Genomic DNA, 14,934 nt, shown 5'->3' with positions numbered 1-14,934 from the left:
GTCATAAAAGGCACGAATTAAACGACTGAACGACTGGGGAAGGCTACTTCGAGAAAAAGACCAAAATTTTAATATCAATCCTATTATGTTTTTTATTTTCAGGAGACCCGACGATACGACAATTCGAATGGTAAATGTGTACTATCCTAAAAAAGATCTATCTAATCGTAGATCGTATAGATCGAATCGTTAAACCCAACGATGACATTTATTAGTCAACGAATCAGATGTTACACGAGATTTCGAATAATTTGACGTGATTTTATGAAAAGTATAGATGTCCTCTATTTTTATTAGATCTTCGATAAAAGGAAAAGTATTGAAACTATTAATTGTGTCGAATAATTAGTAAGAAAGAGGGAAATAAAGTAAGACACGCAAATTAGGAAGGGAAAGACACGAGGAGAGAATTCGACGGGCGTTTAGTGAGAATTTAAAAAAAGAAAAAGAAAATAATAATAATAATAATAATAATAATAATAAGAAGAAGAAGAAGAGGGTAATCCCATATCGAGAACTCGCATCTGCTACGTCACTGACCCGGGCCACTTTTCTTTTCCGGATGTATTCATTCCCTTGGAAGCATTCGGTTCGCTTCTCGGCTCTTCTCTTCTTCTCTCCTTCGAATTCTCTTTCCTTCTTTCTCTCTCTCTCTCGGAGGGATTCTTTTTGAGCCTCCTTGGCTCTAATCTACCTGGCATCTACATCCACGTTATCTTGCATCACGAACGACGGCGACTACTAATTCGAGGATTTAGCAAAGGTAAGACTTTAAAGGTGCTGGGTGATGTCACTCCATCTTTCTATCTCTATCTTATTCTATCTTTCTATCTTTCTTTCTCTTTCATTTAGAGACGAATAACGATCACCCATCGAGGGTTGGAACTACTACCGTCCTAAAATGGTAGCTCAAATTGTCTTTTTCCCGTTATTCGAACCTTCTTCTTACGTTCAAAACGAGTTTACCTAACAATAAGATTTATATCATTTACCACTCGCCATTATTTTCTATCTTTTATCTTCACGCGAGACCAATTCTCTAAAAATAGATATATATATTCTTCGAAATTCTAATTAATCATCTTATTTAACAAGAAATTGGAGTAAATAATTATTCGCATTATTCTTCCAAAATAATCTCGTTAAATTTCACATCTTCATAACAATAAGAAAGAGAAAGAGAGAGAGAAGAAATACAAAAAGAGAAAACGAACTATAGAAAAAAAAGGAATATATTTATCTGAAAAAATTTCATAAGTAAATGATTAGAAAACACTTTGGAGTACATACTTACATGCAATGAGTATAAATCTTCTTGACAGTGAGCAAGAGAAAGATAAAGAAAAATGATTTTTTTCTTTTCCTATTTCCGCCTCTCTCTCTCTCTCCCTCTCACGGACACACATACATACTAGACGATAACGCATTTTAACACCTACAGCACGTTCCAAGTGCACCCCACGTAAAAGTGACTGGTCCAGTTCGATTAGCGTTCAGTTAGATTCGATTACGGTGTTGCAAACACGAGAGCCGTTCTCCGCCTCTCCCTCCCTCCCTCTCTCTCTTTCCCTCTCTCATTTACCCTAGCACACCCTCTCCATTTCTCTCTCTTGATACCATTCGTACCGTACAATAAATTCGATTTTGGTTGTCCAGAAAAGCGCAATGAGACTCGACGTAGGTCTCGACGCTTCGACGACCCATCGAATCATCGTCCCCCTTTCCCCTACACCCACCCCCCTTTCCCCGCCCTCCTCTTCCACGTCTTCTTCCTTCGTACAGATATTCGCAGATATTCAATGTACCAAGGCTCGATGGATTACAACAACGGGGACGACGCAAATGCATCGTCGAAAAGGGGGATCGAAAGATTCAGGGGACTCTCGCAGAATCTTCTCTCTCTCTCTTTCGAAGAGGGAGAGAAACTTCGTGAAAATATTTTTTCTACCCCCCCCTCACCATCTTCCCACTCTTGTTACCAAGCACAAATCGCACCTCTTTCTATTTTCTTATAATTATTGAACTAAGTGTGTTGGGGAAATGAATTTCTCGTTAATCCGAAATTTTCAATGTCTCTTCTTTCAAAATCGTCTACGAGGAGTTCTCGTCCTGATCTGATTAAATTTGTACAGGCTAAGTCTAAAGTTTACGCTTCTTCCGGACTTTTTAAGATCGTAATTAAGCTTGTAGTTTTTTTAATTAAACGAGAAAAATTAGACTTAAATATTTACAAATAGATGAATTGATTTTTGAAATTGTTTAAGTATTATATTGAGCCATTGTATAGAATAAAATTTGATATAGATTAATCGTAAGAATTATATATCGAAACATTTAAAAGACTACTTTGATATTTTATAGAACAACGCGCGAAATAAATTCTATTTAAAAATGTTTTCGTACTACCACGCGCAAGCTCGCGTCTCACATATACGTAACGTGCTAAACGGTTTATTTTTCTTTTTTTCTTTTTCTATTTCGAGATATACAGCTAATACCTATCCTCCTACCGTTTTATCAATCCTGTTATTTAATGTACACACTAAGCTAGCATACGTTCTTAAGTGACATACGGTTGTCGAACAGCAAATACGAACGGTAGATTATAGACTGGATTTCAATATCTAAAATTCGATCGCGATCCTAATGGAAACGTTAAAAGACTATAACGAAAATTGTTTGTTTTTCTCGTTTGTCTTTTTTTAAATCGAAACGATCCGCGTTGCACGTTACGAAAATCCTAACGCGATAATTCCTTAAACACATTCAAACCGAAAAATATTAAAAATCTATCGACGTTCGTATCTAAAATTGGCTAGAAGAAAAAAGTTAAAAAAGGATTTATTATCACTTGTAACGAATCGTTTGAAATATCGTCGTGTACCGATCGGAAAAGAATAGCCAATCTGTAATAAGGATTTTTATTTGTTCGATTTTACCAGGTTAGATTCGAAATTACTCGCGTGTATGAAAGGCCATATGTTTGCTTAATCGGCGTCCATGATGCGTTGCTCGTTCTTTACAAACTCCAAATAATCTTCTCTTGGTTGACTCTTTTACCGTCGGACGGAAAAACAATTGCTCGAATGATTCAAAATCTTCTTACTTTTTGTCTTTGTACGTATTCCCTCTTCTTCCTCTTTCCTTTGTTTCTTTTTTCCGTACATTTTTAAAAACAACCGATTCGATCTTTGTTTCTAAGAATAAACTAAGTAGAAAAGAAAATAAATCATTGTTAGTTTATTTAGCAGAGATTTGTTCGTTCTTTCTTAGGACTTTTTGCACGATCGAAGAACACGAACGAGACAACAACGAGGACACCGAAGATAGCAGCGATCTGACGTAACGAAGATGGCGTAAGAGAGTAAAACGATTTGTCGAAGTAATTTATTCTTTGGTATTTTCAAACTTTCTAATTAATGTCTCTAATAACGTTATAACGTTTTCGATATATGAATCGTAAATGGTATGTTATCGTTTATACCTTAAAGAAACGACGATGAATTATTCGTCTTCTTGACTTTAAAGCAATGTAAAAAAGATATGAGTATTTGCTTAAGTATCCTCGTAAAGCACGGCAAATAAAAATGGAGAAGTTAAAGTCACGCGCGAATTTGAAATAATTCGATACGCGTAAGATTTGTACTTGTATTGCGAATGCAATTAAAATAATAATTTTAAATGTAAATAAAATCATAAAAAATAACAATCAAATGATATAATACAATTATAAATGGTATATACATCGTGTAATAATTAAAGAATAAATCAACTTTTTTTTTCCCCCTATCGAATAAAAGTGTCACATACCGCAAAAGTATTATGCAGGATGCGCATACGTGCATATCACAAGGATAATTTACCTTAGACAAATTTTATTCAAATCGCAAAAGAAGAAGGAAATATAAGCGAATCACCCCGAACAAATCCAGTGGTGCTTTTTCGTTATTCCTGAGCCTACATACGTAATGTAATAATCGGCGTGTATACCAGCCATATGTGCCCGAAACGATGAGCCCTTCCCACTCGCATACACGCACGCATACACGCACGCATACATACGAACGTAGCTAGCCGTGTCGAGATCGAAGAGAGCAAGGTGCAGGGGAGGAGACTGCTGCTCGTGATTCTGATTAAATCAGCATTAGAGAGGTCCACGAGAGAGAGCGAGAGAGAGAGAGAGAGAGCGCACCCTTCGAGTCCTCGTCCTTCGACAATGACACCAAATGTCGAATCCTAAAGCTGCAACCCAACCACCCCCCTCGCCCCACCCCACAAACGATCCTTGTCGCTGGACGAGGGCAAGCTTTAATCACGATCCTTGAAACCTTGCCATGCGATTATTCTCTTTCTCTCTCTCGTGCTCTTTATTCGGCAAATGTATCCTACACAACGTAAGAGCAGGTGCCTTTGCAAAAGCCGAAGCTCGATTCTGCCCTATACTGCAAAGGCCCTAGATTTCTATTGACGCGAGAACATGTTGCACTTTGCGCTCGATTACAGGCTTGACCCTGTACCAACTCGCAGTCCTCGGTGTGCGTCCTTGTATTCCTCGTTTCTCTTTATCTCTCTCTTTCCGAATAGGGTAAAGGACCTGTTCGTCATTTTTCCCGATAAGCTCGGTCATCTTTGAATGCAAAAATTACGCAACGAACCGATTCTCTAATGTTAAACATTGAGAAATAATAATGATATTCGTTCGAGAAACGATCAGAACTACTAGGAAGAAGAAGAAGAAGAAGAAGAAGAAGAGCCCCCTTCTAAATCCCCGAGTCTGGTAAGAAGGGTGAGTTAGTTTCCTTAGGCAGCGGTGTTATCATCCCTTAGGGTTTGGAGAAAGGACGCTGCGTTTTCTTCTCGTTCACATCGACGCTCTCGTTGACGCGTGCACGCACCCACGTAACGACATCGTTGCGATCCTCTGCGTGTATGTGTGTGTGTGTGTGTGTGTGGGGAGAAACGACGACGACGCTTCTACGTTCTACCCTCGCACGCGCTAAAAGCATATCTGTGTCGCCTCGCGAATACATACGGAACTGAACGGTATAACGGGGGAAAAGGAACTGGAACGACAAGGATGGACTGACGGAAAGAGAGAAAAGGAAACAAGGACAATGACTTTTCCTACATTGAGATTCTCGAGACTTTCCAACGTTACCGGCTCTTCTTTTCTTTTTTTTTCTTTTCTTTTCTTTTTTTCTTTCTCACGCGTGCTTAATGCATCGTTAAATTATACGCGTATAACGGGAAATGGTTTTAATTCAAAAACCGATTTGTAAGCTATTACATCGTTAAAAATGTTTTACTAATTATTATTTTTATGAATATTCTAACATTACTCTACTAAGATGATTTTTTTCTTTTTATATTGAATCTAAACTTAGATTTAGAAGAGTTTTGTCAAGCAGGACGAGAAGGTTTCGTGTCGGATGTGGTATGGCGAATGGATCAGGATCATAAATATTGACCACGCTCCTCGTATCCTCGAAAAGCACACAATCGCGATATGGTAGACGGTTACGGTGAGGGGGTGGTACGGATTCACCCTTGGATTTCGGTCATAAATATTGATCAGTATTAGTGTACGCTCCTTATACTCGTGCTGGCGATATCAAGTGAGACGGAGAAACGAATATATTAAGAGAGAGAGAGAGAGAGAGAGGAACCCAATGATGTCCCATGAGAGCCAGGTTGTGTGTTTGCCGTCGATGATTGCGGTTAATTACAACACTGCCCGCATGTTTGTATGTCAAGCCTATATACATAAAGAGACCGGTAACGATCCCCCGTGGGAGAGTCGTCTTGAAAACATCCTCGAATTAATGAGAAGAAGATACCTACGAGTATTCGAAACACTTGCCTTCTTCTTCTTCTTCTTTTTTTCTTTTTCCACGTGTTCGTGTTTCTTAATTACATCCGAACGTCGCATCGTGCAGGTGGATTCGACTAGGCGCAACCCCTTCCTTCCTTCCTGTAACTCCCGTTTTCTTGTAATTTATATATTTCAAGGAATATTTGATAGGTTTGTAATTTTATTCGTATATTATTTTATTTTCACAAGAAATATACCATATTATATGTTCGATCATTCAAAGTTCCCTTTCACCCCTATGAGATAAGGTTCGATAAAAAAAAAGGAGAGAAAAAACTTGATCGGGAACAAGAGAACTTCTTTAGCATTCTTATTTTTAGCATTCGCGAGGAATGACGATCGAGCAACCCGAACGAACCCCCCCGAACAATTCAGGAAGTATTTCTTCCGAGTCGGTGAGCCGCGGCGGAAATGAAAATTTCACATCTGAATTTTTTCGCATTCGTTTCTCTCTCTCTCTCTCTCTCTCTCTTTCTGTGTTCATCGTTCGAAGGGGTGCGGCGCTTGGTAGCGAGCCAGGAAGAGACAGGACAATGGCGAGGCCACCCTGTGTCCTCCACCCTACGTTAATTTCTAACGTCAACGACGACTTTTCACCCCTCTCCATCGCTCTATGCTACTTCACTCGCTTCCCACCCCCCTCGCCCACTCTATCTATCCGTCTCTTTTTTCTTCTTTCCATCTCCATTAAAGAGTCCTTCGAGTACATATCCGGTGACCCGATTTAAAGCCAAAAAGAGGGCGATTTCCTCGTCGACGGCCGTTGTCGGTAACCTCGGAAACGTTGAAGAGGGTAAACGGGGGTGTCTGGAGAGCCGCTAAAAAAAAAAGCCAATCGTTCGTAGTGGATGACTAAAGGTCCGTTTCACGGTGTCCTCCTCGACGACTAATCGACGCTCATTTTCACCTCCCCCCTCTTCCCCACTCCCATTTCTTCGACTAATTTGAACGTTCGTTCGTGCAGCATAATCGCAGAAATGACTTTCCTATTATACTCTTTCTACGTTCGGCATTTATACATCGTAGATCTTTTATAATAACTCGAAATATCGTTAAATAAAATGAATGACGATATAGTCGAGAAAATAAATCCGATGATATTTTATCTAAAGGATACTAACAATGAAATTCGAGCTAATATAAACTGTCGGAAGCAAAGGGTTGAACAACAGCAACAACAACAACAACAATACACGAGTGTAACACTAACCCTGATCGAATATAACCAAATCATTCATATTTCTTCGTAGAATAAATTCCACGCGATCTCAAAGTTTCCTTATTATAATTAATATAAATAGCAACGCGAAATTCACGTTGAATTTTCATTAATCAAAAAAAAAAAGACTCGTACGCTTGCGTTCTCATCGACGAAAATGAATCTGTCTTTTCGTAGCGTACCACTGGCGTCTCCGCATCCAGTCTGTCATCCAGTTCACGATGATACCTCTAAATAGCAACCCTAGAGACAATCAATCAGCTGATCACTGGACCTTGACTGTGTCCACATTGCGCGCCCTGCACACAGTGTATCGCAACTGGTATCGGTGTTTGTTCTTAGATGTGTGTGCGCGCATTTCAAACCCCCTACCGTTTATTTTCTATCTCTTGCTATCTCATTCATTCGAGTAGTACAATAACTAGCCGTGAATTCGTGCCTCTCATTTCTATCATCCTTCTTTGTCTTCCTATCTCTTCCCATCTCTTTCTCGCTCTTTTTCATATCCCCGACTGTCTGTCCGTCTGCCTGTCTGTCTGTCTGTCTGCCTGCTCGATCCTCCGTGTTTAATGCACCACGTCGGCTAGTAGACACCATAAGGGGCGCGAGAGACTATGAAATAAAATAACACGTACTCATGAATGGATAGCTGCTACATCTGCGAACGAAAAACCTTCTTATCGACCAATTGATTGATTTCAGAGAGGTTAGCGTTTTAATATACCAAATTATTTCTCCCGATTAATTCTCGACAATCATTAAGAATATATTGTTGTTGCGTAACGACAGGATTTCCTTTTGTAATTCTACTAGAAAGATTGTTAAAAAAAGAAAAAAAATAAAGAAAGGAAAGAGGAAACATCACGTCCTGAGCAACGACGACGAGTCGTCTCTCTCTCTCTCTCTGTCTCTTTCTCTCTCGTCTGTTCAACGATATCCGGTGAAAAGTTTCAGCGTCGAACGTAACTCGATGTAGCGGTTCGGTTGACCGCGCTGTGAACAAGCGCGAGAGGAGTTCGCCGGCTCACCGGAAGCTTTTATTGTTTTACAAGTTTACGGCGACCGTCTGGGGATCATGGGACGAGTCGACTCGACCCCACAACTCTAACCCACGACTCGTACCCATGATCCGATTGCTTTCAACGTGAACGCTTTTTCCGTAAAGTCTTTTCGCATGCTTCTCGTCCACCCTTCTTTCCCTTTCTTCCTTCCTTCCTTCCTTCCTTTTGCTCACTTCAATTTCATTCGCTTCAACGTGATTTATTATCATTTACTATGATTTTACTTATGGGAAAAACAACAAACATGTTAATTAATCTTCGATACATCGATGAACTATAATCGTCGGATTCCAATCAAATTAATTTTAGATTAAACGTTTTGGATCGAAGAAAATATACAACATTTTGTTTGTTTAGTGATTTATATCGACTATGATTGGTCATGCGAACATTAGTTTCCGAACATTTCGAATTAGTAAAGGACGATTGAGAATCAACGGGACCTTCCGAAAAATCTCCACGAACGATTTACCCGTCGCAGACGACTAATTTTCTCTACTAAATAACTAGCCGAAGGGGGTAGGTAGGGTTTTGTTATCCGCGAGATCAAAGGCGGTAAAAGCCCCAGTGATCATCCCCAGTGATCTTTGCCGCAAAACTGACTCAAACGTGCCTTCCATAATGTCCCCTCTCTAACGAAATTTAAAAATTAAACGCGCCGTAAACCAATTTCATTTTATAATTAATAATAATCAAAACACACATTCTCTCGTTGATCCAATTAGTCGCGATGAACGATTGAAAATATATTTTCCAGAACGAAAACGCGACAATACTATTTCGTTCAATCAAAGTTAATCACTTTCCTCGATTCTGAAAAGTTCCCAAAAAAAAAAAAGAAAAAAGAAAGAAAGGAAGACGGTGAATAGCGGAGTAAAAAAAGAAATGTGGACGAGTAAAGGGACAGAAGGGAGAGGGCGTGTTCGATTCTATGAACGCTTGACCTATTGTCTCTGGGGTTTAATTTTTGCCCCCCTGCAAGGAAGCAAATTCCCTGTAGTACCCCCACTACTTTTCTTCTTTCTCTCTTGGACTTTTTCTCGGTGTTTCTCTTGGTGGTTCCTCCCACGTCATTGGAAGTCGAGCTGCCAGGGTATTCAGACGTCGCTAGCGACAATACCAAAGTCTCCTTGTGGGACGAGGCAATGCACAATGCGACAGCAATCAGCAGCCGCGCCCTTGTCAGCAGGGATCTCCGTCTTTCTCTTTTCGTGCGTATATATATTTGCCTCTCGCTCTTTCTTTATCTTTCCCTCCCTCTTTTTATTATTATTTTTCTTTTTTTTTATTTTCCTGCCCGTTATTCAGACTCGTAGAAAAACACACGTAGCAGGGGGGTGGTTGGTTGGTTGGTTGGTTTTACGTGCAAGGATGATCTTCTTCTTCTCCTCTCTGCGCTTATATTTTTGTCGTTGCTCGTTGTTAGGACTTACCCTTCGCAGACGAAATTCACCACGATAAGAAACAACGAAGTCGCCGAAATCGATTGTGCAGGGGGGGATAAGTGATTGCGAGAGGATGAACGCGAAATACGCTGAATTTCCGTTCTTTTTACTTATACAGAGAATGAAAGAATGATGTGTTGGGAAAAAAGATGGACTCGCGTTTTGATTTAGTCTCGATTGACAAACTGTAATAACAAAAAAACACGTTGTAATGAATTTTAGTTTAAAAGGAATACGACGACGATAAAGGATCGTGAAAATTGCAGACGCGAAACGAATTTATTTGAAATATTATCGAGAAAAAGTAGTTTGCGTGGGATCGAAGATACTGTGACACGGGAGAGATGTTTGCTCGAATTGGATGGATGGACGAATGGACAAACGGATGCTTTGCTTACGCTGGGATACGACGTACTGCGTAAACAACGATCAAGTTTCCTCTCTTTCTCTCTCTCTCTATATATATATATATCTCGAAGGAATAGGGAAGGAAAATGTTTCTGTAAAAGGAAAGGGTGACTTGCCCCTTCGCAGTTAGGAATCCGATCCGATTTCGCGCGAATCGAGCTCGAAAGAAGAAATTAGATATGTTCATTCTTCTTTTTAACAATCTTTATCTTTCCTACATTCGACTAACTAAATTTCTATTAATTATTTGTTTTGACTCTTTACAGTGTTCACCCACCGAGATCGCGCTATCCTTATTATACTGATTTTAGTTGAAATAGCTATAGAAAATTTTATCATTTATCGGTGAAAACTTAATTGAAATAACATTACGCGCGATTAAAACTGGAAAACGCGAGAAGAATGAAAATTAAAAAAAAAATATGTTCGGAGAAGAACAGTTGGTAGTAAATTTGAAATACGTAGTTGAATATAGAAGGGTAGGGAAAAAAAAAAGAGGGTTGGAGAGGAACGATTTTGTTACCTGACGTTGGCTGACTGTCGTGACGATGATAACGCTAGTGTTGCCTTGCCGGTAGTGGTGGTGGTGGTGGTGGTGGTGGTGGTGGACCATTCCGGGTCGGGTGTCGATCGATGTTCATCCACGTAAAAGGGTGGGTGGTTCAAGGGAGCGGATGGTTAAAGGATGGTGCCGGCGGTCGGGGGTTGTAATAAGCGTAATGGATATAGCACCCCTCGCACGCATGCCCTGGCCCTCTACTATTCGCGGTGTGTTCACGCGGCAAAGGGTTGCTGCTCTTCGCGTATAATCGTGAGAGCACCAACGTTTCTACCCTCCGACCTCCACCCACTCACCCCCCTCACCTTCTCTTCTTCGTCCTACGGACCTTTCCTTTTCCCTTTCGAACGAACGAACGAACGAACGAACTCGAGGACTCGGAAACTACTTCTCTCTAACGATAGAACGTAATTGTGGTTCTCCGTGAACATAACAGCCAATTCCTTATTCCTTACTATACCTTTTCTTTTTTTTTTTCCCCCTTCGCTACTATGATTAGACTAAGTCGAAAAACTTAGTTTCCGTGGAAACATTTCAGTTCATTTCTTTTTTTTTCTTGGCCTAATAATTTTTTATGCTCATCTCCTTTAGCAAACTTTCTAATTATGGTAATGCAAATTCAACGTAATATGTTTTAGGTCAATTCTAATTTATATATATATATCTATTAATTATATTTCAATATAAATCCTTCCTAGAAAATCAATAAACTTTCTAATAATAATAACAATAATCGTCATCATTATAATACGTCAAAGAGAAAGAGATAAAAAAGAGAGATGAATCGTAGTAAAAAAAAAAAATTGAGCGAAAATATTTACTTATTGCTAATATAAAATCGTTACGACTAATGCAACCAATCGAGCAGCACCCAAAAGGTCAAACCGATCTTCTCTACGCGTGAAATTTCTCTCTTGACGAAAGGAATACATTTTCGGTATGCGAATCAATCGTTAATTCGACGCAACGGAAATGTAAATGCATTCGCTGATATATGCAATACGCACTCGTCTCACGTTGAGTTGCGTGCCAAGGAGGAGGAGACGGGTCGTCGAACGTAGGTGTACGATGCAATGGGTGAAAAAGAAAAAAACCATAGAAAAAATAAACGGAGAAAGGGAAAATGGGGGGGGGGGGTTAGAAATAAAAAAGAAGAAATATATATGAAAAGAAAAAAAAAGAGTAAAAAGCAGGCACGCGTGATATATTATGCAGTCCCGCTAAGTGGAGCCCCTGAGACGTTGTTGCAGGCCGAGAGAGAGAAAGAGATGGAGGAAAAGGAAGGAGGAGGAGGAGGAGGAGAATGGGAAGTTACTTGGACGAGCAGCTGTATTAAGTGCGCCTATAGATTACGGGACCCATGGAAAAAGCTTGGAGGCGCTTCGTGGCGCTTGGTCTAAAGCGCTAAAACGCTTTGGAAAAAAAATTACCCTCCGAACTCCATACGTCATCCACGATGCGCGATCCACTCCAAATTCAATGTGTAGATGATATGTACATTTAAACATATCTGTGTGCGTATGTATGTATGTATGTGTGTGTGTGTACGTATTATACATACGCATGCAAGCTTCTCTTCCTCCTTTTCATAGACCTTCTCGTTCCGTTACTTTCCATTTGCTCTTCTTCTTCTTCTGGAAATATATCGGTTTCTGTGTTGATTCTCTTTAAGGGTTGATTCTTAGCTTCTTTTCTGTTTTCACTTTCGTGCGAGTTTTTCTACTAGGAGTGAATTAAATTTAATTATTCCCGATCGAAGGTTTCTTTTGGTCAATTTTCTTTGCAATTTCGCGAACTATTTGAAAAGACATCAATTACGAATCTACCTCGTTAATTGTTTTCTCTTTTTTAATGATTTTCAAAGAGCATATTAAAGAAAGAAAGAAAGAAATATCAAGGGTGACCAAAGGGGTGTTTCCTTTTCAGTCTTTTAGACGAGTTAAACAAAGAAAACAAAAATCAACGGTAGATTCTTTCTCCCTAACTCTTTCTTTTTCTCTTTGTTTTGTTCTTTTTTTTTGGGGGAATGATTTTCAAAGAGCATCGGAATGAGAGAAAGAAAAGAAAAAGAAGGAAGGAAGGAAAGGAAGGAAGGAAGGAAAGAAAGAAAGAGAAAGAGATATCGAGGAGTGTCCAAAGAAAGCCTGACAGAGACTTTGAGATAGATCTTCGAAGAGAGGTAGCTACATGGTAGATGATTAAAGGCCTTCCAAAGTCCACGCGTACGTCGTTTTGTTTTGCCATTAAGCCCGACGAATCGGAGCACACTGACAGTAAAAGATAAAACGAAATGGCGAGAAGGAAAGAAAGAAAGAAAGAAAGAAAAAGATTGGCAGCCGAATAGCCACTGAACCAACAAGCCAACTAAAAAAAGAAAAAACGTTTCGGGAATCGTTAATAATCGACTCATCGATCTATCGATCGATCGATCGATCGTGGGCGGCTTTTGTACGTGTTGATTTTTCACAATTTCTTATTTCGAATGAGGATGAGTTCTTTTTTTCCTCGATTCTATTTCGTACAATTATTAAAACGATAGTTGTAAGAAATTCAAAAAATATACGAAAAATCGTCTCCAGTGCAAAGGGTTAAAATAGAAACGAAGTAGGGGAACCTTAAAAAAAATATTTTACCGAGGCACGAAACACCGCATCGAATTCGCAAAAAAAAACTTGCCTCTCATTTTGACAACTTCGACCTCTTTTCTTCCCAATCGTTTTATCTTTTTCTTTCTTTATCGTCCCTTTTTTCTTTTTATCTTCTGGACCAATCGAAAATGACTTTTGAAAAGTTGAAAAATGAAATAAAATGAAGCGAATGGAAAAGGGAATACGCACCTAAAAGTATCGACTATTTTGGTGATGTGAAGATAAACAAATTTTACTGATTTGCCTTCGATGCTTTTTTCTTGGTTTTCTTTTTTATTATTGTTATTATTATTATTATTATTATCATCATTATTTAATTATTTTGTTCGCATCCGATCGTATTCGAAGATCCGATGAGTGTGTGAGATCCATTAGTTTCTCCTTCCTCTACTTCTTTTACTGTTTTTTTTGTTCCTTTTTTATTATTATTATTATAAGAAATATTTTTTCTGGTGTCTCGTGTAAAACATAGTTGTTTGTTTTTTCTTTTACAGTTATTTGGATCTTTCAAAGTGTTTCAATATTCGGATACTGAGAAAAATATCATTCTGGAGATTAATCGAATCGAATTTTCACGTTTCATCGAGTTAATGAAAATGACGTGAGAATAAAAAAAAGAAAATGACGATTAGAATATAATACTTTTTGTTGGAAATAATATTTGACTCATTTCCGAACGAACTTTTATCCCGCAAACATACATATCGTCGATTTTTGTTTCAAGAATAATCGGATTAATGTACCCTTCTCATTCGAGCAACTTATGCGAACGAAGGAAATCTTGGAAATATTGTGCGATCGCTCTAATCCCGATTCTTGAATCAAAATTCATTTTCTGTATAAAGTTTCGCGTCGAAAGACGTTTCGGAATAGAATTATTAACCTAAATGATTATTATTATTAACTCGTATAATATTTATGTATCGCTATTTCAATTTTCCTAGTTTTCTTATTCTGAATTATTACGTGGCCACACATCTTACAAGATGCACGATTATTTCTATTTATTTATTTATTTATTTATATGCAAAAAAAGGCAGATGGAATTATCACGATCTCGAAAGCAACGGACGTAAGATAACGACGATCGATTTAAACGGTCTAACTTTTGCAATTTCTATTTATTATTTGAGTATGCAATAATATTGAGAGTAAACGTTCAATATTATTTTAAATGTAAAAGTATACTAGTATAATTTTATAATACTGATCATAATTCGTACGTAAGAAATATGCCAAATTTTAGGATAATACGACAACCCAATAAATATACTAATTACTTATTTGATTAATAAAAAAAAAAAAAAGGAAAAATTTGGATTGTAAAAGTAGAATAAATACTCTCACATTGATTCGATTGTAGAAGATGCCCGTTACCTTTAACACGACACGACACGAACGAGATTACACACAGCAACGTTTTTTTAATTAGCTATATCATAGAAAAATACCATTCTCGTTAATCGCGAATCGTGCACAAACTATACATACTCAATATTATAATTATAATAATATAAGATTTAATAATATTATTAATATTATATTTTGTCAGGAGACCAAAAGTCGATCGTCCTTTTCTTTTTATATATCAAATCGCTATAAGCTTTACAAAATTGATCATATGAGTTTTTTTACGCATACTTATACGCTATGTGTAGTTATGTTAATCGTATGTGTGTATACGTTTATATTTAATTAGATTAAATATATATATATAAATAT

General features: G+C 38.2%; 1 long non-coding RNA gene across 1 annotated transcript; it reads right to left on the bottom strand.

Annotated features, from left to right (window-relative positions):
* Positions 1–9,176: 9,176 nt before the first annotated feature.
* LOC122521891 lies at positions 9,177–10,606 on the bottom strand. Its single transcript, XR_006304947.1, has 2 exons — positions 10,529–10,606; positions 9,177–9,586 (listed from the first exon to the last, which is right to left on the bottom strand). It is a non-coding gene; the product is annotated as an uncharacterized LOC122521891 (long non-coding RNA).
* Between the last annotated feature and the right edge of the window lie 4,328 nt (positions 10,607–14,934).

Source organism: Polistes fuscatus, unplaced genomic scaffold, assembly GCF_010416935.1.
Source record: "Polistes fuscatus isolate 324 unplaced genomic scaffold, CU_Pfus_HIC Scaffold5, whole genome shotgun sequence".
NCBI classification, from domain to species: Eukaryota; Metazoa; Arthropoda; class Insecta; order Hymenoptera; family Vespidae; genus Polistes; species Polistes fuscatus.
Note: the sequence above shows the minus strand (reverse complement) of the source record. Positions and strands in the feature narration are given on the sequence as shown.